The sequence below is a fragment of the Poecilia mexicana genome, unplaced genomic scaffold, assembly GCF_051168715.1.
Source record: "Poecilia mexicana isolate PSO_F unplaced genomic scaffold, ASM5116871v1 scaffold_20, whole genome shotgun sequence".
In the NCBI taxonomy this organism is placed as follows: Eukaryota; Metazoa; Chordata; class Actinopteri; order Cyprinodontiformes; family Poeciliidae; genus Poecilia; species Poecilia mexicana.
This window is the reverse complement of record NW_028263389.1, coordinates 13,218,030-13,241,529: the sequence shown is the minus strand read 5'-3', so window position 1 is coordinate 13,241,529 and position 23,500 is coordinate 13,218,030. Positions and strand designations below refer to the sequence as shown.

Genomic DNA, 23,500 nt, shown 5'->3' with positions numbered 1-23,500 from the left:
GCTCCAGTCACTTCACCAAAAATAAAAAAAAAAGTTGATAATAAATACTTACTGTTTGAAATTCTTGAACTTTTTTTCTACTCTGTCATGTGACAACCACAAACTTTAATGTATCTATTTGAGATTTTATATATTGAGCTATCAGAAAGTAATTACTTGTGAGGTGGAATTAAAATGAAACATAGTTTAAACTTTTTTTTTTATGTGTGGCTTGAAAAGTGTGGCTTGCATTTTCTGCCCTATTTAACCAAATACCCCTAAACAAATCACATTTATTTCGGGGTAAATCTGTGGCCTCATCTGAAATCAAATTAACGTTTGTGTAAAAATCTAGGCAGCGTCTGGAGGAAAACTAACTCTGCACACCACCCTGAACATGATGACTGATGACTTCCTCATGACTGAAACATGGTGGTGGCAGCGTCATGCTGGGATGGGTATTTTCTCTGCAGGCATCAGGGATGCTGGTTAGAGTTTAGATACATATATCTAAGAGCTGAATATGAAAGAACTACATGTTTAATCCCAGAGTTGTGTTTGTATCTAAACTCATTTGAATTTCAGGAGTCCTGAAATTTGCTTCAGGATGGCCCTCATGGGAAGTTCAGCTGGTTTGACTTCCCATGAGGGAAGTACCTAACACAACCATTCTGCCTTGGACTAAACAGATACTTTGGAAAAAAAAATAAAAAAATAAAGGTAAACGCTTGCAGCAATTAAAACAGCAGGACCACAATAAAATAATGTGATAATGTTGTCTCCTCATGCAGCAGGTTTATAGAACTTAAATTAGGTTGTGAAGTTTACCCCCCAGGCAATGCACCAAGATTCCCAGCTGGTAATGTAAGACAGTAACGCCACTGGCTCTGAAACATGACAGCGACTTTAATTATCATGGAGGACCACAGAAGGTGATTTGCAACGCTGGAACAATTAACTCTGTGTCAACATCTGCATAAAGCTCCATGCAATCACAATAAATCTGCCAGTAGGGAATGAGCGTGTAATGTAATTGCTTATTAATGAAGGAAATTGTGGTCGGAAAACAGGCGTAATTGTTTTCTGCACATGACAGGTAGCACAGTTACAAACTGCGAAACAAAAACAGTTGAGTAAACCCTTAGAATAATATTTTAAGGTGACATTGTTCATTTCATTTTTTACTTTCTTTTTTCTTTTGGTTTGTTGTTAAACTGATAGTACACATCACCGACACTGCCAGAGCTTCAAGTTAATAATCCATGTATTATGATTTGGAATGAAAATAGAATTTTATACTCTTCAATTCCTCAATGAAAACAGCACCGTTTACGTGGGAGGCACTTGCCTTCAGAGGGTAAATGAGAAACCTCCACTTCTATGCTGGATAGTTGGTGTGAGTTTGTGCTGATATGCTGTATGGTGTGCATATTGGCCAGACATTTCCATTTTTATCTAACCTGTCCTAAGAACCTTATTCTATAAATCTTGGTTCATCCAGGCAAACATTAAAAACCCCATGTTTCCCTGTCATTTAACATCCTGTACTTTCTTTTTGACATGACAGCAAATCCTGTTGATAAAATGTTTTCATTCCCACTGCAGATTCCTCTGAACTGAATTGGTGGATCCTCATCCCGATGAAGGGAATACAAATTCAGATATTTCTTACAAATAGCCATCGGTCTGGATATTAATATGTATAAAGCCATAACAGCACAAGCAATTACCCATTCTAAGGCTGTTTGAGTACTTAGTGTTTGAGAAATTTAGAAGAAAAAAAAAAAGCATGAAAATGTCCACTGTAAACTCCGCATGGCCTCACAGCTCATTGAACTAATATGAGAACTGGGAAGCAATCATGCCCTGTCTTCTCATTTTATTATCCAGGGCGTGGGATTAGTTCAGACTATTGAGGAGGTGCTCAGGGATATAAAATACTGGAGGTATTTTCCAATCTCACAAAACACCCAAATGATTATGTTGTTTCTAAAATATATATCTGGTGATGTAAAAGTAAGGCTAGATTTATTTATTTTAAGTGCATGTTTAGGTTTACATCTTCTATGTTTGATGGTTCAATCAGACATTGCATAAGGAGAGACAGCTTTAAGCCGAGGTGTTAGTTAAGTTGTACAGTAGATACTAGAAAGCATCATTTCTGATGTTTGATCTATTACACTTGTGTGAAGTGCAATAATTTGAATAAATTTAGATGTTGCATGGGCTGGTTAGACATGATCTGACAAATCAGAACTATTTTTTGAGAATGAAGCCCAAAATAATCCCATTGACCTGCACTAGACTATAGTTAAACTCATGAAAACATAGTGGTTCATGCTGACGGTGGTGGTGTACATGTAGTTTGAGTGGACTGTGGACTGCATTGTGCTGTGGACTTCTCAGCTAAACACAATGCCAGATCAGATGTAGCTTCTAGAAAACAAAAACTGAGAGAAAACACAAAGTTGAAGCTGACAAACAGGCAACAAATGCAACATTGTACTGTACCAGCATTGCAGTGTTGCAATGTTGTACTAGCATTGTCTTCCACAGATCTCTGTCCAGCAGAGCACCTTTGGCAACATAAAGTCCCCTTCATTGCATGCGGTCAACAAATTTGCAGGAACTGCTATCATGGGAATAAGGACTAAAAAAAAATGTCCAAAAACTTGATGAATTTACATTGAAAAGGATTAAGGCAATTCTCAGGGCAAGCAGCTATGTGAGAAGTACCTACAGCAGATTTACGGATGTTTTTCAGTGTTGTATTACTCTGTCTATTTCAGTTGAGCTATTTTGCTCCTATTTTTGTGTAGCACACCCCTCTCCTGAGGTTTGCATGATAAACAAATATGCAAATGCCACTTTGGCATTTTGCAGTCGCACAAATGGTCTTTTCCAGAAAAAGTTGCCTCTATATCTGCTTTGGCTATGAGCTTTTGGAGCAATTAGCACAAACAACACTTCACAGACTGAAAGAGATAAATATAGCAGTGTGACTGTTTTTATGATCCCTGTGATTTAACATCGAAGCAAACAGTGAGACCTTGTCCAGGGCTGAAATTCGAGGCATTTCTGTTCATGCACCCTGGAGCTTATTTCTTTGCTTTCAAATGCTCATGCTTAGAGGACCAGCTTCAGTCACAGTAAACACAGACGGTAATTCCTTACCTGCAGCAGCAGTGTCGCTCAATATATTCCAATGAGATGCTCTCAGCTACAAATGGAATTGTAGATTACTCCTGCAGGCTATTTGGGAAAATGTGAGAGCCTCATAGCGCATTTGTATTGATTACATGTGGGTTTTTATTTGCTTGTCAGTATGCTCCCTCCTAAATGTTACAGATGTGGTACTTATTCATCACCCATTGCAAGCCTCAGCCATCATCAGGTAGTTATACAGTATTTCTGTTGTAACAGTGCAGGAGGAGAAACTCCAATCCCTTCTTGTACTCTGACAGGCTGAGTTGGAAAATTCATAAGGTGAAAGAAGACTCGTCACTGACATGAAGCGAACAAAGAATACTTTTTTTCAGCTTTTGGAAAACAGTGAAACAGAGTTGCTTGTGGGTGGTAAATGAACGCACGTGGTTCCTGTTTTGTTAAAGCATGCGGGCGTGGAAACCTGCCAACTTATGTATGTTTTTTTTTTTTTTTAACAAGATAACAACCGTTGTCCATTGTGTAGCACAAAAGATTAGCCAAATCACATGATCTAAAGTTAAAATAGTACAGCTTTAGTTTACTACATAATGTTGCTTTCCAGTAAAATGGGTCACCGTTTCCTCTGTCTGAATGTACACCAGGTTAAGGTTCCGCCAGCTGTCTATGTCAAAGCCAGACTTTCTTCTGCTTGAAGGTACTGACAGATATCGCTCCGAGAATAGCTCATCCCCGGGAGCTAGCTTTTGGCACTTTTGTTTTTTGTGTACGTACTGTGCCCCCCCAAAATAAAAAATCATACACTGCCTCGTACTTACTTATATGAATACCAAATAGGCCAGGGCAGAGATGTGTTCTAAATGGAGCATTTTAAATTATGAATGAGCTAGGGAAGTTTGAGGCACTCTAGATTTGATGCTCTCTTTCACCCTGTCTAAGAATAAAACAAATGAAAACGGTGTCTTCTGTCTGTCTAAGATGTGGCATACTGAATGATACTAAAGCTTGGGATTTTTAAAAATCTTTTTACCTCATTAGTGGTGTCAGAAGATTTCAATGCAGCATTTCAAGCCACGTCAGAACAAATGTAATGTGCACCCTGCTAGCCCAGGGAATAGAAATCCCTTCTTTCTATCAGGGCTGTCATAATCCTTCATGACACAGACTCAACAAAGTGTCAGAAACACCCCTAGTCCATATTGACATGATGGCTTTACAAAGTTGCAGGTTTGTCAGTTGCACATCCATGGTGAGAATCTCTTGTTCCCACACTCTTAGTGGCGCTTTGATGGATTGAGGTCGCTGACTATGAATGTTGTTGGAGAAGAGTGAGTTCTCTGTCAAGATCAAGAAACTACTTTAAACAGCAGTTATCAAACCACTGTTAAAAAAAAGAGCAATTTGGGTAAGCTGGAATTGCAAAATTACAGCTTCGGCCAGTGCAAAGCTGGTAGACACACACCCTAAAAGACTTGCATATCATTCTTCTCTGATATGTATTTGGAGAAAAAAAAGAAGCTAAAAATGTATCTTTTTTCCCTTCCAGTTCTATTTATTTACTCCATTGTGTTGGTCTGTCACATAAATTCACAATACAACTCTTTAGAGGCTGAACAATTTCAAGAAGCTTGAAGACGTCGCACATCCCCAGCAACATGAATCAATGTACACACTCTGACATGACAGCGGATGATAAATGCATAATTTGTGGATCAACTCAGCTACGTTTCGTCTCTTATTTACTTTGAGAGACAAGAGCTGAAACGTTGAACCTTTTCTCCGAGGACCGAAATGACAGCTGCGCCATTAGCTGCTGTGTGTGGGCTGGACAAACCGGAAGCTGTAAAAATATCATAAGAGAGCACTTAAGTGGATGAGACATTTTCGAATTTCATCACGGATGGACGTTCGTCTGTCCAGTCAGGCGCATGGAGTGAGTAATCATCGCAGCATCTGAGCCCAAACGAGAGGTTGTTCGTGTGTTATACAGCGGGGACAACAGACACAACAATAAAGCTGCAGTGCAGTGGACCCAGTAAACAGCTTGTGTAGGAGTAAAATTTAGGCATCGAAGATAATAATGGAGCTCCTTTAAATCTGATTAAGCCTTTCTATAATAGAAACTGTAATGAAGTTTCCTCTCAGTCTTGGCAGTCGTTTGATGGAAAGTAATAAGTAACTCAAAATTAGATGAGACACGGCTGTGAGGAAGAGGTCGGAGTCATTCACTCTTTCAGCACATGATAGAGGGCAAAATAAAAAAAAGAGGTAAAAGCGGTCATTTTGAGAACTTAGTTTAATATATATCTAAAGATGGTACACAGCAAATTTGGAAGTGTTCCATCAACTCCTACAGAGTTAAATTCAACATTTTGAAAGTGTCTATATTGGTCCACTCTGAATGGTGTAGAAATTACACTTTTGAAAGTGTTATTTGTGATATAGCTGAATCAACACTCACAGTAGTTGAAATTAAACACACATCAGTGTTGACTTACTCAACACTAGTGTATTTTGTCAAAAGTTAACATTATGAACGTGTCAATGTAACACAGAACAGTAAAGTATATATAACATCAAAATCTGAGTTTTGAAATACTACTAGCAGAGTGTGCTGTGGTGGTGCATGAGTTAAGCACAACCCACATATGAAGGCTCTACTTTTCAATGTGGCTGTCGTAGGTTTGCTTCCCGGTCTTCCCTTTCTCTCATTATCCACTTTTTTTGTCAATTTACTACCAAATAAAAGCCACTAGAGAGCAATTAAAACATTTTTCTTTCAGAAACTATCAATAATCCCCAAATTCATTTTAAAAGACATTAGAAGCCACTTGAATCTACAAAAACACCAGCACCATTTGCAGTATATGATCTCCTTTTATTTCAAAACATCAAACAGCACTGACAGCAATATACAACAAAGGTCATTCATTCATGGTACTTTGCACTGAAGGTGAAATGTGCTTTGAAAGTTCATTGGAAGCGGCCATGGATGGTCTTGTGATCACTGACGGTGAAGTGTCTTTGGTGCTGCTCTTGTTTTCACCAAAGTGAAGGAGAAAGACTTCCAGCCTGGAAGGAAAAACAGGAAATAGAGCAGAAACATTAGGATAATAAATATTTTAAAAAGTAGTGTGAGCAAAACTGATCAAACTCACCTGTGTGTGTCACCATCATATTCATTCAAATTACTCTGCCCACCCGGTTTGCAAGGTAAAGCATAAAAAAGTCAGAAATAATTACTAAAGAAATTAGTCAGCTTATAGAAAAAATGTCGTGCCAACCTGTCTGAAGAAATGTGTTGGAGTCATCATAACAGGCTTCAGTCACCAACATGACACACTAACAAAGAAAAAAACATTTTGGCAGTTTTTAGATGTGCCACATAATAAAGCTCATGATAATTTAACTTTACAACATGGACATGTCCGCAACAGCGGAGCTAATAAGTTTCATCACCACAGAGAGCGACTGTCATTTTGAAGTCCATCTGACATGAATTACAACAAACCAAGAGAAGAACAGAAACATCAGGCTAGTTTTGTGTGTCATAAAGTTAAATATAAGAGTGAAAATAAAGCCAGTCATGTAGCACAACATTTTATTCAATATTTTACACCCACTATGTCACTAAAATCAGTCAGTCTGGTAAGGTTTTTAGCAACCATGAATCAACAATGGGGCATCCTACCATATAAGATACTGGGGTATCATACACAGTTTTCAACAGGATAGGACTCTCCTTTCCAGTTCTTGTCAGATGTGATAAAAAAAAATGGGATCCCTAAAGGCATGTTTGGGCTCCCTCTAGGTCCCCTCTGCTCCAACTCCCACCCTACCTGTAATTCCTTCACTGATGTGATGTCACAAATATGTTACAATTGTGGGAGAAACTGTCTGATGTTGAACTGTCGAGTGTTGATTTAGACTGTTGGTGTTAATTTAGAAATCAACACTGGACTGGATTGCTTTTTGTTTAACTCTTTGGAACTCTTTAGTGAGTGTTAGGGAATCTAACACTCACTAACACTCATGTTGTTGAATTAACACTGTATTTTTAGCATACAACACTTACACTGGAAATCTAACACTTTTGAATTTGCTGTGTATTTATGGAGCAGGAATGTCAAAGACCTCCATTGGGGGAACTTAGTCTGTACTCATCACTAACCTCATCCTCTACTTAACCTTACATTAACAGCGAGGAGGTGTTAACCTTGCATTAGGGTGAGATCAGGCCATGTCCAGTTCTGGTCCTGACTGACCCGCCGTTCCTGTTCCCTTTCTGACTTCTGCCACAGACCAACTTGATGCAGTAGCAGCAGTTGTACGTAATGCTTCTGACACCACACCGGCTGTGAGAAGAACACCACGGGCTGTCAATGCTGGAGAGACTCAGAGCACCAATCACAGTGTTTTATTAGGGCCCTGCAAATGTTGAGGTGTGACGGTGCAAATTGGAAACGCCAACCTGGGATAGGCTAAACGAAAAAACTAGAAAAAGAAACTCGATCTGATATTTTAAACAACAGATGATGAATCTTTAGTTTTGAAAACAGTAAAGCTTGTTATGTCTCTAGGACATGATTAAATCAGTTTTGCTGCCTTTCACTGTGTTAAGCTAACAAACTTTGATTTGGTTTCTACTTGAAGAAAAAAAAGGGATGTGAATGATATGCAGGCACATTTTACAGGAACACTTCACACTGCATGTTGCATCTTGTTCTGGACTTTCTCATAATTAGGAACAGATGTAATATCTAATGTCTGAACACTTTATTAAAAAGGAGAAACATAGTAAAACATGGCTTTTAATATGACTATATCACAGTTCCTCTTTTTGCCAATTATTTGCAAATAAAATGTTAAAAAAATTAGCCAAAAATTTACATAACTTAAAATGATAATTCTTAAGAAAATCATTCCTGGAGCTTGAAATAAGAAATAGCGATTATGCAAATTATTAATCCCAGACTTACGTTTTTACACAAATTTTGGGATGTCTGTTCTCTCTGTTGTTTCACTCTGATATTTGCGTTAAAGCAGGCTGTTGGTACTGAGAATGAAAATGCAAAATTATTATTTTGCAGTCACGTGGATCTTCTGTCTAATTGAAAGTTCGCTGCGGTGCAACAATCGAGGCCTTGGATGCAACCAGACTCAAACAAAGACAGATTGAAATCAAATTGACTTCAGCTCCTGAGAATAAATGTGTCCTTCGAAGTCAGTTGTGCTCAAAAATAGAAGCTGCTCACAATCAAGGTATTGATCATCTTCATCATTTACGCCACATTCGTTCTGGCCTGACAGCAACATGAGGGCATAATAGACGCCCTGTGATGACTTCTTTCCCCAAACTGTTGCGTTGGTGCTGAGACATGAGACGGTAATAACAGTGCAGACCAAAGTTAGATTGTTAAAGCAGCATGACACATTATTTGATAGGGGATTAATCACCGTCTGTTGCAAAGCGGTGCTGTCTGCTGGAACAGGGGGAGCAAAGAAGGTCGGATGTGAAGGTGATTTATTACGGTGGATAATGGCTTGACTGGAAACTTCATGTTAAACATGCTGAATAAAAAAATGTCCCATTTATCATTGTATGCACTCCTGCTGTTATTACATATTAGCTTTATTAAAACAAAGGAAGAATAAAATGTTTTTGGATTGGAAGTAAAGCTTCCAACACGCAGAGCGACTGTGGCTCTGTAGGTAGTGTAGTCATCTTGTGGTCGGAAGGTTGAAGGTTTGATTCCTCCTGCTACATGTCGATGTGCTCCTGGGCAAGGCACTTAACCCCAAAGTGCCAATCGATCTGCGTATCGGTGTATAAATGTGTGTGTGAATGAGTGAATGTGACTCTGGTGTAAAGTGCTTTGAATGCCCAAATCATTTGAAAAGTTCAGTACATTTACTTGTGAGCAAAAATTTATAGCATGACCAAAGTAAACCATCAAACAAAAAGTATTCACCCACCTGAACTTTGTTTCAATAAATACACAAACTTTAATGCACTTTATTGTGGATTTATGCAATCGATAGACAGTGAATAGTCGTGAAAACATGTAAAGAGGGACTCTGAGGTTTGCCAAGGAACACTGGTAACAGGACACAAAACATGATGAAGACTGCAAAAGAGTTGAGCGTTGGGTGGAGGTTCATCTTCCGCCCAACTAAAACAACACTAAAACATAAAGTGAGAGCCACAAAAATATATGTCCACAGTATTTTCAATTATACAATAAATCTTAGCTTGTAATTCACGACTGTCAGTGTGTTCATATGTGTTAGTCACAGAACAAACCATCCCGGGTGACAGGAGATCAATGCAGACGAATTAATAGGCTTAGTTAATTAATCAAGAGTCACTGCTGTCACTGCTTATTTTCTCTCTGTCGGGGAGAGAAAACAAGTCATAGCTGTAATATTCTGTTTCTTCCTCACTACTAGCTACAGATGTTTTCTGTCCAGCTGCTCCAATTACACCATCTCCAGATGATCCCTCAGTGTTTTAGTTCAGGACTGTTTGGGTCTAAGTTTAGTTGAAAGGGGCATTTTTATTTTATTTTTTTCAAACAGCACTTGTTGCCTGGTACCACAGGGTATTGATTAAAAAGCCCTGGCCGAGCCTGTTGGTTTTACCTTCACGGACACAGTTGTCTTGACATAAAAGCCACCACTGAGCTGATGTGTATACGCTGAAAAGGTGAAGGATCCAGACAATCAGAGCTAAATACAGTCACTTTAGAAAGCAAATGTCACTCTCGCAGGGGATAAACGAGTAAAATCTGCTCTGTGAAGCTGTGGTCAGCAACAGGCTAAACCACAACTTCTGCAGATGCTACTGCTGAGTCAGATTTCTGAGGCTCTGAGCATAAATGCAATTCAATCACCTGGTTTAGCCATGAAATCAAGGATGTAAATCTAGTTTAATTTTAAAAACTGTAAAAAAAAAAAAAGTTAATAAAAAAACCCCTCCACAATAGTAAGACTTTTTATAAATCTGCCACAAGAATGTTTCAGTTTGCTATCCTCAGGCATTTCTGACAGCACCTTTTAATGAGGCTAAAAATATAAGCGTCTCAACACCACCTTCTCCGTGTGTTTAAATTCCTTCCCTGACTGAACATTTCTCAAGAAATGTCAAAGCTTAATTTTAAAATACATGTGTAACAGACAAGACTTGTTCATTTTATGCCATGTTACTTCTCTTGTATAACCATCGGGCTCCAGGGAGTTTATCGTCATTCCGACGCCTCCGCATCGGGAGCCAGACAAAATTCCTCATCGACCTCGCCGAATACAGGCTACGGCTCCTCTTATTGACCGCCTTGCCTCTCCCGGTGGGCATTAGCCTTTCGCGGGCTTGTTACCAGATGGAGCGAGTCAGTAGTGGTGTACAAAGTAACCCCGTGCGCTGTCTTAGAGTGAACAGATGGAGCAGGAGGAGATGGGTGATCTCATACGGAGCAAGGAAGCAGGAATTACAGAGGGAGGCTTGCTGACTCTGTGTAACTAGGAAACTCGACGATGAAAACTGGAAAAATGAAAAATAAAAATAGACAAACCCGTTTTTCAGAGGCGAAACGCAAAGTTACAATAGAGTAATATGTCAGTCAAAGTCTTGTGGTATAAAAACTTCCTCAGAGTTCAGATCCAAGTTCAGCTGAACAAAACTTTATAAGTTGATTTGAGCAAATCCTCTCCCTTCAGTCTGAAAGAACCTGAGATACAGACTCTGGATATGCAAGCAGGTGAGGACATTCCCCAAGAGTTGCAACTTTACCTGCATTAAATGAAACATATGAAGTTGCTGTATTTAATGTAGCTTGGTACCTGCAGTCCCTTCTTTATGTGTCTTTCTGGCGTTATTGGGACCATTGGGATGGCACAATCTAGTTCCAGAATTGTGCCGCTTACGCTGGCAGCATGTTGGAGTAGCTCTGTTATATTAGCTCTGATTTGTTCTTAAAAAAAAACAAAAAAAACTTATGTTCATAATTGTTTAGTTTGAGACATTTTGCTGACTCCAACATCTCTCTTCCCGACTTTAGCCACATGGCCAGAGAGAAATGTAAAAAGGAGCAGCAAAAGCAAACGAGGTGGATCAGAAATGCTTGCTAGCAATTCGTGGTGCCATTTGGATATGTTGCTATGGAACATCATCTGTGTTGGACAGAAATGTAGCTGTTAGTATGTTAGATGAACCAGCATACGCCTTAGTTGGTTAGAACTGGCTGAGCGATTGTAGCAGTATTTGCCATCTGTGAGGAAATTAGATGAATTTATTCGCCAGTCCCCTTAAATATCATCATGGAGGACTCTTGCACAGCAGGAGACATTTCTTTTGCTCTCACAAAGGCATTTTCAGGAGCTGCTGGAAGAGCTCCCTGCCCTAATTTCTGCAGCTCCTCCTCTTGGTTTCAAGCAGCGTCCTTAGCACATGTTAAAACGAGACAGATCCACACCCCACCAACTGCTCTGCTCTGCAGCTCTCTTCCTCTTGTTCGCACATTCGCTCTTCTCCACGAGGGCCTGGCTTGGAGGACGCCGTTTTATGTGAGTGGAGCAGCTGTCAGCAGAACAGCACAGAGAGCACACAGTATTCTGAAGTGTGGAATATGCTATTTCTAGGATTTCTTTTTTTTTTTTTGCAAAATACAAAATTGAAGCCCAGGACAAGAACCAGCCCTGCCACAAGTAATTGGGTCATGCTGCTTGATCGTGCTTTCACCCAGACCTCAACATATCCCTCTAAGAATGCCAGCTTTCCTGATTACAATGTAAACATTCGCCCTTTTTCTTGCGCTCAAAGACAAACAATGACAGTGAACAGGATGAGGTAGAGTTGTATGTTTGTGCCAAAATGTGCCGGTGCGTTCAAGAGAGCATTTGGGACAAATGTGGGAGAGAGTGAGAGGAGAACAGAGAGTCACGACAAAATAAGGTATGAGTCATATGGTGACGTAGCCAGATGGGTCAGGTAGCACCCATGTGTTGTTATCACTGACCCCAGGCAAGCAGCAGACGCGTCCTGGGACTTCAGCACCAAACTGAATGTATAATTTCATCATCTGTTGAACGTCGGCTAAACCTGCATAAATTGCTGCAAATCCAAGGGAATTATGGAAAAAATATTTGAATGCGTAGTGTTCGGAAGCGCTTATTAAGGCTTCGGTGTGGCACAGTATCGGTGTTGGTGATGTCAAAACTGCTGCCTTCTGCTTTATGGTCCAGTGTTTTCCGGCTCAAACGTCATTGATTTAGTTTTACGGCCTGAAGCTTTACTGTTTTTCTGCGGCGTCTCTGCTCGCATTGGCCGTCATCGCAGGTTTATGAGGTGTTTTCTGTGAGACTGGTAGTAAACATCACAAAAACCAGACGTCAGAAACACAGATTTAACAACCTCAGGAACAAATAAACACAACATTTAGTCATTTTTAGTACCTGATACAGACTAAAGTAAAGGTGAGCAGGGTTGCTGGTTGCTATATGTAATATTTAGGACTAGTGCTAGAACTTAACATCTAGTGTTAAAATTAGATGTCGATCCATCAATCACTCTTTTTAATATAATTTAATTAAACCTTTTAACGTTTTCAAATCACAGCTTTAAGCTTAGATGTACTTAATTAGGTTTTTAGGTGGGAGAAAAATTAGAATTTGTTTATGAAGTGCATTATGCATAAAATTTGTCCCCCACCTATGCATATTTTAAAACCACTTTCTGCTGCAATCACAACTCCAGCCTCCCCCGGGTATATCTCCATCAACTTTGCACTTGTAGAAACCGTTCTTGTCTTCTGCTCTGTGAAAACAGCTCATTTAGTCAGATTTGATTGAGTGCATCTCTAATAATCAATTTTTCAAGCCAAGCAACAGATTCCCACTTTGAACTGGACCCATTTTGAGACACACCGGCACATGAAAATGCTTCCATCTTAACCTCCTCTCAACCACACATTGAGCCGTGTGTTTTTGGTTCATCTATCTTCACATCGTGATCTTACTGGGCTCCCTGCACCTTACTGAAGAAAAGCATTTTCACAGCATGATGCTGCCTCTACCATGTTTCACTAAGGCAGGGGTGTCAAACTCAATTTCACTGAGGGCCACTTCAGCATATTGGCCCCCCTCAACGGGCCACATTGACGGTACAAATCAGGAGTGCATCCCTGCTAAAACACCCCAGACAAAAGGTTGACTTCCCTCATTTAGTTCTGTAGAGGCTTATAATGAGTCAATGGTCCAGGTGTGTTAGAGAAGGAATGCATCTAAAGTTGCAGATGGTAGCTCTGGAAAACTAGACTTGGGCAGCCCTAGCATAAATGTATGAAAATACAATGTTAAAAATAAATTAAACACCACCTCATATTGTTAAATAACTGATTTTATGTATTAAAGTTTTACATATTACATTTGAGTTTCAATGGATGTAAAATTACTGCTCAGTTTAAAAATTACAATATTTAAATCAGTGTTTAAAGGTAAGCAAACAAATAATAAAAACAAGTCACATGGGCAGACATGATAGACTTTACGCAGAGATTTAGTCTCAGAGGCAACTGAAATCACTTAATTAAAAAAATCCTTTATGAATATCATCTCATGGTCTCTGAACTAAATGCATCTTTCTGACCGGGAGCTGACAGCGTGTTGAAGAGTTATGGACCGGACGCTTTGGAGCGTCTGGTTAGGAAGCGCATTACAAACCTTTGGTTGAAATGTAGTTTGTAGTCAATTCGTGCTCAAAACCTATTTTAAGTCAATCATCGGCCTATAAAATGCTGTGGGGCCACATGTGACCCGCGGGCCTTGAGTTTGACACGTGCATTACGCCATAGAACTGCCAATTGGTAATTGAAGTAAAGTAGCTTCGATTTCAAAGAAGCCTACATTGAAGTCAATTGGCAAAGAACCATCACCAAAGAGGAAGGCTCTTGTTGTCTCACTGCACCCCAAAAAATGCATAACCTACAAAAACATTTCTGTCTGGTTTTGAACCAGAGACCTTTTGCATGTAAAGCAAATGTGATAACCACTACACTACAGGAACTGAACTTCTCTGCTTTGTTTCAGTTTGAGGTTCCAAAGTTGATGATGTAAGATGCAACATGAAAATTTCAACTGAGGCTTGCACTCAGATGCCTGGATTCAGACTACAGACCATGACACCACAGAACCTTGTTGACCTTTAGTAAACACCTGTGATGAATAGAACATGCAAAATCTGTTTCTGTCTGGTTTTGAACCAGAGACCTTTTGCGTGTAAAGCAAATGTGATAACCACTACACTACAGAAACTCATACTCTCTACAGTGTTCCTGGTAGATGATCCACATTTGTTAGAGACTAACGTCAACGATGGGCATGGAACAATATCAAATACTTACAGATCCTCTCAGAGAGCACAGTAACTTGGTGAACAAACTGCCAGACTTATGCTTGTGCCTAATTTCACATTACAGTCCATAAACTAAGCCTGGGATCAACAAATTGTATTGAAGATGTCATTAGCAGAGACAAATGGTTCTACAGAGACTTGGTTAAATGGCTAAAAAAATGGCTAAAAAATAAAATCAATACTTACAAATAAAAGATGGTTCAAAAATAAATTTAACACATTGAAATAAAAAATATCTCTGAAATACAATCAACACTTGAAAAGTAAAAATGGTTCAAAAATAATATCAACACTTCAAAATACAAAATCTCTGGAAAATAAAATTTTCAACAAATGTTTTGAAAAACATTAGAATATAAGCACTTTTATCAAATTTTCATTGTGGTAAAATCATGTAAGTTCTTCTTAAATCTATGGAAACTCAACAGTTTGTAAGGTAGGTGAGTTAGCTCAGCAGGTTAGAGCACGGTGCTGGTAATGCTGAGGTCGTCGGTTCAAACCCAGTATGGGGCAATTCATGTCTAAGGTCTTTCAGACAATCAACACTTCATAATAAATAAGGGTTCAAAAATAAAATCAACACTTTACAATAAATAAAGGTTCAAAAATAAAATCAACACTTTACAATAAATAAGGGTTCAAAAATAAAATCAACACTTCAAAATAAATAAGGGTTCAAAAATAAAATCAACACTTTACAATAAATAAGGGTTCAAAAATAAAATCAACACTTCAAAATTAAAAATGGTTCATTTATGTTTTCGCATCCACCTGAATAATATGTAGTTGCGCCCCTGGTTGTGTTAATCCATTTGAGGAGTCGGTAGTTTATCTTGAGGAAATAAATGACGACGCAGAAGTTAATTAGACTGTAACATGTGCAGTCCGCTGCTCAACCACTGCGGACGCGAAGAATTAAAAACCGCTGGAAGTAACTCATCCAGTGGTTTTAGCAAATGGAGCCTCCTGGGTTCACGTTACCCAGGAGAGCGGCGCTCTGGAGGAGCTGCAGACGTAACATCTGTCCGTTTCAAAGAAGCGAAACCACGCAAATAAATAAATAAATAAATAAATAAAATCCTGGTAAAAGCGCACACCGGACAGGTAAAACACTCACAGAGTTCAGTTGATCTGTTTGGATCAGACAGATCCAACTGACTGAATTAGCGCAGATTTTTCTGCAGATGGGAACCAGGAGGAAGTGCATTCAGACCCCAGCGGGTGAAGTGATGCTAATTTAAGTGAAGTCGCTTAATTTAATTTATTAAAAGTTATTGGGGCCTCAGTCAGTGGTTTTTGTCTCTACGGAGAAAAATGTAGATCCATTTATCTGCTTAATCTGTGATGGGATCTGGATTCACGGTGAATATTAACTAAACCGCAAAAAATGCGACTAAATATCCGATTTTAATATGATTGTCATTCCACGGATAAAATAGTACATGACCGATTTTTTTTTATTTTTTATGTTGTCGGTCAAGATAACGGATAACAAAAAATGTCTAGCGCGACCTGCCGCCCTGACACCAACTCACACACATCTTCATTCACAGTCTTACTTGTAAATTGATTTTTCTTTTCTTGGATGTTTTGATGTTAGCTTGTCTATGTCTCAGTTTTATTCGCTGGGAAAATCAATCAGCAGCTTGAGGTGACTCTGCTGCTCTCTAGTGGCGAGAAGCCGCAATGTTGGCTGGTAACAATCGGAATGCATTGTGGGAGATGTAGTTTGTAATCAATTCGTGCTCAAAACCAATTTTAAGTCAATCATCAGCCTATAAAATGCTGGTGGGGGCCACATGTGGCCCGCGGGCCTTGAGTTTGACATATGTGCACTAAGGCAATGGTGTGTTCAGTGGTAAAAGCAGCTGTATTTCAGGGGAATGAATAGATATCTATGAATCATGTGAAATGTTAATGTGTATGAGAAGCACTGAATATGTATGTACATGACCATTTTTATAGCTTCAGTCAAAAACCATGTATCGTGTTCTCTTCATTTTTTCAAGCATGTATTGTTTTGTATTGCGTTCAAATAAAAATCGAATGAAATACATAAAAGTGAGAGAAATTAAAGATGTTCTTTTGCGAGGTGCTGCGTGTGCATCTAAGAGCACACTGGCTTCGGCTTAGAGACACTGCATCTCCTTTTTAATCCCTGACTCAGATCTTTGTGGGATTTAGGACAGAAAAATAAATGCATAAAACCGTAAAAAAAAAAAAAAATAATGCTGTTGACTCATACGCTTTCCTGCAGAGAATCGAAGCTTAACGCTTAAGCAGCTTATCTACAGGTTCCTCAGGTTGCATTCTGGATGCTCTTTTCAAAATCAAACATTAAAAAAAAAAAAAGTTCCATTTGTGCAACAACACTCTTATGTGGTTTTGTGACTGCAAAGTCACAAGATTTGCCTTTTCGGTGTGTTTTCAGTTTTCTGCTGACTTTTATCATTATACAGGAAAGTCTGCCATCGTACAAGAAATAGAGTGGTTATAAAATGCAAATAACTGTTTGCGTTTAAATTTTTATTAGCTATGGATTCCCTCCCTCCGCTGCTCATGTTTGCATACGTGGTCTGTCTACATCGCAGTCATCGTGTTATTAAATCAACAGGCAAGATTAAAGCCTGCCCTGCTTGTGCTGAGGAGCAGATGACGATAACAGCTCCTGGCAGCAGCCTCAGAGCAACGTTATCACAGAAGACAAAACCGTCGGCAAGCAATTAACAAGAGGTAGCTATTTTTTTTTTTTTTTTTTTTTTTGTAGATTGCAACCTCAAGACAACAGGATGTAGTAGTATCTCTATTTGAGGCCAATGTGGAAACATGAAACACCTTATATTTAGAACCTTCTATTTTCCTCTTCTGCACAGTAGATAGCTTGAACTTGTACAAATATTGCAGGTCCAAGACAGCTGTTGTGTTACAATGACAAAAAAAAAAAAAAAAAAAAAATATTTTTTTCTCTTTGGTCTTCTCCAGCTGGTGCAGTTTACAAGACAGATGAGGTGATCTGCATAGAAATATCACATATATCAGATTATTGTATCCAGAGATCTGAAATAGTGTAACTTGTTCACGTAGTTCAGTTATAACAAGTGATTCCTAAAATGCTTTAAAGACTAAAACTAATGAATGTTGGGACTAAAGCAGACATTAAACAGGCACACTGTGTTTAAACAGTGCTTTGCACCAAGTGCCATGTACTACTAAAAATACTGCTGTCTGTCTTTTTAAAATAATAAGAATTATTATTATTACACATTGTGAATGATCCTGCCTCTAGCCACTTAACCTCGAACGCTACCAAACTTCACATGCCATACGGTTATAATTTCTGGGCTGGAAACATGATATTTGCTCTCACATCATTAACTGTAATTGCATGTTGCTTTTAAATGTCACGACGTGACTCAATGCAACAATCAGCGGCTAGCAGCTGGCTAACTTCTGAGCACAATGTTAAATTCACACCCACCCAACAAGCTAAATTACACTGCAGCTGCAGCAAAAAGATCAAATCAAATCATACGTTTTTAAAAATAAACACCTTACAGGTGCTCTGCTCCTCTTGACAGTGTTTGGAAATGTTGTGGTCCCTAAAGCTGTGGCTCAAGAAAGGAAAATAAGGGAGTCAGGGGGTGATGTGCAGAAAAAAAAAACCCAATCGGTTAACTTTTCATGAATTTTTAGACGCAAAGCAGAACCCTGTAATTACGTCCTGCGTGGCAATTTTCAGTTGCCATAGGGACACAGACAATGAAATAAATTATAGCTTAGTGTCGAACCATGTTTTTCAAGAAGGTAAAGGTGGAATACTGGGGAAAGCTGCTCTTCTAATATTTCAACACATGTTCTCATCTCCCCCCTGAATACTTGAAAGCTAATTTAGATGACAGGGAAGGATTAACATAAAGCAGAGGAATTAGTTAACCTCTTTACTGCTGCTGCTACCAAAGCTCTCCATATGGAACATGAAGGGAACATTAGGTCTCCAAGAGGGATGCAGCTTGAATCAGTGAGGCGCTCCTTTGAGTCCCTTCGTCACGTCTGTGTGACTCGTGTATCTGCAAACAGAGATGAAGAGCTGCAAAAAGTCGCAGCTGTGCAGTCAGACGACACTGGATGATCACAGTGGAAAGTTGCCATCAGCGCCTTAAAAAAAAAAGAGGGAGAGAGAGAGAGAGAAAGAGAGAGAGAGAAAGAAAAAAAAACGCACACCTACCCACACAGAAATTCAAACACGCACACATTGAGATGCAGGCAGATGCTCAATGTTCCTCTTCGAATCCTGTTTTTTTTTTTTTTTTTTTGACAGTGGGTCATCTGCTCATGACTCAGTACCAGACAAGAGACGGTCCGGCTCTCTCTGACTCACCTGATCCCCGTCTATCACTGTAAGTGGAGACACGGGTTTAGGCAGGAAGGCAAACCCACCTGTCAGACTCTGTTTGCGGGTCGCCAGGTAAACACAGTTGTCACTTTGTGTGTTTGTTTCGTCCTGAGACCAACATAGAGAGCTTGGCCGGCTTTGTTAGGAGAAACATAAACTATATTCACACCTATTCATAAAGCAACTTAGCAGTAGCTAGCTGTGTGACAGCCCTTCAGACTCAGACTGGCATGGATTTGAATTGATTACATCAGTTTGTATTTAATTTTAAGCATTTATCGGTCCTTAATATATTGAATTTTTCTTATCACCTTAGATGCCAAATTTAATTAAATATTTATATTTCAGATTTGACTGTAAGTCCTTTTAACTTTCAGTTGCAATAGACTGGAAAATAATTTGAGAGTCTTCGCTGCTCGTAGGAAACAAAAAAAAAGTACTTATCTCACTCTGGGACTTTCAAGCATGAACTTGAGTCAAAGTGCAAATAGCAAAAGCAGCACTTACCCGTTTCCACCACTTTGTCACATTGCACGACCAACAGGATGACTCAGGCCTGCCAGATCAACAGAGAGGTTTACTGCAGTGCCTGGGACCTTTTTGCATTGCAGTCACACACTCCAATGGATTCAGGTGGGGGGGGGGGATTGTAAGTGTTAGATCAACACAGAGAAGCATGCAGTCCTGACATGAAAGGAATCTGATGCTTGGTTTTTGAAATGTTTAGTAGATATTTGAGCATAGATATCTACCCCACTTTGCTTTGATACCCTTTAAATAGAATCCAGCCGCCAAATGCCTTTCAAAGCTTTGCTCAGCAAACGATGTCTGCATGTGTGTAATTTAACGACCCGTGAAGGCTTCAAAGGTCTCTTAGAGAACATTTAGCAAACAAACAGCCACGTGAAGACCATGGACAAATTTTACAAGGAGCTGCTCAACACAAGAAACCATGGAAATGGAAAGAGTATGCCAAAACAGCACAACGACTTTGCTGTCCACCTGAACTAACAGACCTGTAATGGAGAAGACAGAAACCGTGCAGGGGGCACAGCAAAGGATGACGATGTAAAATCCTAAATGTGGAGGAAAATGAACACCGAACAAAGAACGCTGGAGCAGGGACAAGTGGTAGTGGCAGCATCATGATGTAGGGAAGCAGCAGAAGCTTTTGATAGTGAGTTGCTATTTTAAATGGCTAGTCTGAAACGTCCTCCAGCATTGGTTTGATCAATGTTCCAAATGTCTGCTTCTCTCAAGTATAGGAGGAACAAAATGTAACAAACAAACAAACAATGCACACTACTCCAAAACAATATGATAATCACAAGAAAAGTCTATGCTAAGCAGGATGTCAGTGTTGCTTTGGTCTAACAGTTTTCCACAGAGCTGCACTGATTTTGGCCATGATTTTTTTAAGAGTCTCTCTTATGTGCAATCTGGTTGTTTTCACCCAAATTCCCATCCTGCATCAACCCGATTACACTCCCCATGGTAGAGTGGCTCCTTTTTCTTTTTAAAGCTGTGTGCACACTGAGCCACATCGGCAACTCTGTAAATCTAATCTTTAAATCTAAACAATTTTCAACAGAGGAGGCAGATGAGGTTTTTTTTTTTCTTCTTCCATCTGCACACCTCTGATAACACCATAGCATAATTCTGCATTTTATTTATCCGAATGCGCCCCCGCGTCCTCTTAATCGCCCTTTCATTAAACATGCTCCCGAAAAGCCGATGTTCTTCACCCCCCCCCACTCCCACCCCTACCATCATGCTGCGATGGATATAACCTGCAGGGACAGAACACACTTACACACACACACACACACACACACACGTTCGCTCTGCTCTTATGACGTTGATCGGTGATTTACCGACGCGGTAAGAAGCTGTGTGGTGCCCACGTTGTCAGAATCAAGCTGTCGTCTGTTTTTGAACACAGAGCAGAACCAGAGCTGCAGCTGGAAGCAAAATGCTGGAGCCGTTTTCTGTAAGCAGGCGATCAATCACACAGATGCAGAGGGATCTTTATGTCAGCACAAAACAAATGGCAGGTTGTTTCCAGAGCAGAGGTTGGTACGGGAGTAAATGTTTCAGATGTGGGCTGTGCCACAACGACATCATCCATAGGTTTTTACGCAGAATCGAAGTCGATTTATTTGACTTGAAGGCAGAACTTTGTCAACGTCTTACAGCCCCTCCCTGGAATATGAAGCTTGTAAAATCTAGCTAGCACAAAATGTCTCTGTCGGACTTTAAATTTGGCCTTTGAAGTCAATAAAAGATGAAATATTTATTTTTGAGACATTTTTCGTGGCATTTTCTATGCGCTGAGGATGATCACATTGCCAAACCATTCTCTTTGTTTTTAGGTTCATCCCTCGGAGCAATTGCCTTACTTTGCACCCACCCACATACTCTATGCTGCGACGCAGAGTTCATAAATAAATCACATGGCCAAATCTTTGACGTAACAGAACAAACCTCATCCTTTCAGACAGAACAAGCCTCATCTCCTGTCCTGGCTGTTCACTAAGCATACAGCTTCAGTGGTGGACTGTGTTTGTTGAAGTGGCTTTGGGAGGTGATGGGGCACCAACTGCCTCTGAACGGCATCTGCATAAAAGCAATTTGACAGGAAAAGGTGTTCATTGTGGAAAAAAACCCCCAAACAAACAAAAACTGATGTATTTCATTTTCCAGAGAGAACAGTTTGCATTAGGCAAGCTGTCCGTCAGAGAAAGCCATGCTGTATCTCACTCATGCATGTACCTTCTGTGTATATTTTGACTGAAGAAAGCCACGACCAAGCATGCCTTTCCTTTAAGGGTTGTGGTTAACCGTCAAACAAAGATAACGCTCAGAGACAGCGCCCCCTACAGGGTCCAAACCCAAACTGGGTAGTAGTGGGCATGTCACACCAACTATGTCACAAACAGCAGAAAGGACGCCGAGTCGTGCTTCTCCATCTACTCGCGTTCACCGTGGGAGGATGAGCATTTGCTGCTTCTTCTAGCCAAAACATAACATTTTTTTCCTCAACACTCAGACTACTTCGGTGGGGAAAAATGAAAAGAAAAAAAAAAGAAAAAAGTTTGGACTTTACTAGACCGGAACAGATTGAGATTTAATTGCATTCGAGTAAGTTTTCCTGATTTTGGTTTCAAAAATCATCTAAATTCTGCTGTGACGTTGACGCGTTAGCCGTCTTTGGTGCAAAGTAGAGAAACAAAGCCTGAAGATGATTTAAAAATGAATCAGTTTCCGACTGCCAGGATTTTGGACTGATCTGAACTGAAGCAAGCCCCATAGAGCGGCAGCGAGAGATGACGCGTACGATGGAGGTTGTTTCTGCAGGTTGACAGGCAGCCGCAGCAGCAGATGGGCCTGGACTTGACATCAGCAGGGACATCCTGACAGCAGAACACTGTCTGCTGTCTTGTGGGGCTGGCTCCTCACCCCAGCTGAATGGCAATCAGTAAAGCAGGGCGCTCTACTGAACATTCACACTGACAGCGGCTATCTGATTTGTCTCTTGCTGTGTTCGCCGGAGGAAAATATTGTAAATTGGACAATTTACATAGCTGTAAAGAGAGAAATGTCAGAATTCTTTGCCGTTTTATGACACGTGATTTGGCATTGTTGCTGTCAATGGTTTTTGCGATTGTTTGAGGGTGTTATTGGGGTTTCATTTAATCTTATTTACACTAACTACTGGACATAAGGTACACTATCTGTCCATGCAAATTATATGCAATCAAACTGCAGTCCCTTGCAAAAAGACGTGTCGCTTTCAGGATCTCTCCCATGTCGCTGTGTTCTTGTCAGACTTACCTGTTTCACAAAAAAAGATATTCTCAAGTCATTAATTAATTAATCAAAATTAATCAATTAATTCATAATACATAACTGGGTGATCCTACAGTCAGCATCTTGAGCTGAACATACAGACACAAAGCAACAACGGAGGGCACAGAAGCTATGTTGAACATTCTGCGAAGTCTGTCGTCGTTCTCAAAAACTCCAAATACTCTCAGTCACTGGTGTGAGACCTTACAAATCACCCACATGTTGTACTTTTGATAAGCCGTTTTCAGCGTCCTTGTAGCTCAGAAAATGAAGTCTCAGCAGCCGGTCCCTTTCTCAAAAACGCATCCATATTCCAAATGCTTTGGGAATATGTGAAGTTGTCACCAAAGGGTAAGTCTGAGGAGAGCTGGTGTTCGACGGGAGTGAATCCAAAGCTAATCCACAATACGAAGCAAAAGCGCTGTCCTTCAGAATCAACTGCAAGACATGCAAAACAACCTCCGGATGAATTCAGGACCCCTCGCAGGAACAGACCTTGTGCATGAATGAATCTAATTATGGCCTGTACATTGGTGGTCTGACACGGACGAGCACTTACTCAGATCATTCCCTTTGCTGTGCATAATGTGTGAATCTTGTACGTAAATGTAACTCTCAGCACTTCCAAATACGGCTTCCATCATGTCAGAGTGTCTGTGATGAGGGTAGGGAGGTGGTAGAAACAGACAAAAGAAGTCTGGAAGTCTGGT

At 39.9% G+C, this 23,500-nt stretch overlaps 1 non-coding gene across 1 annotated transcript; it reads right to left on the bottom strand.

Annotated features, from left to right (window-relative positions):
• Positions 1-14,375: 14,375 nt before the first annotated feature.
• trnav-uac (transfer RNA valine (anticodon UAC)) lies at positions 14,376-14,448 on the bottom strand. The gene has a single exon. It is a non-coding gene; the product is annotated as a tRNA-Val (tRNA).
• Positions 14,449-23,500: the final 9,052 nt, after the last annotated feature.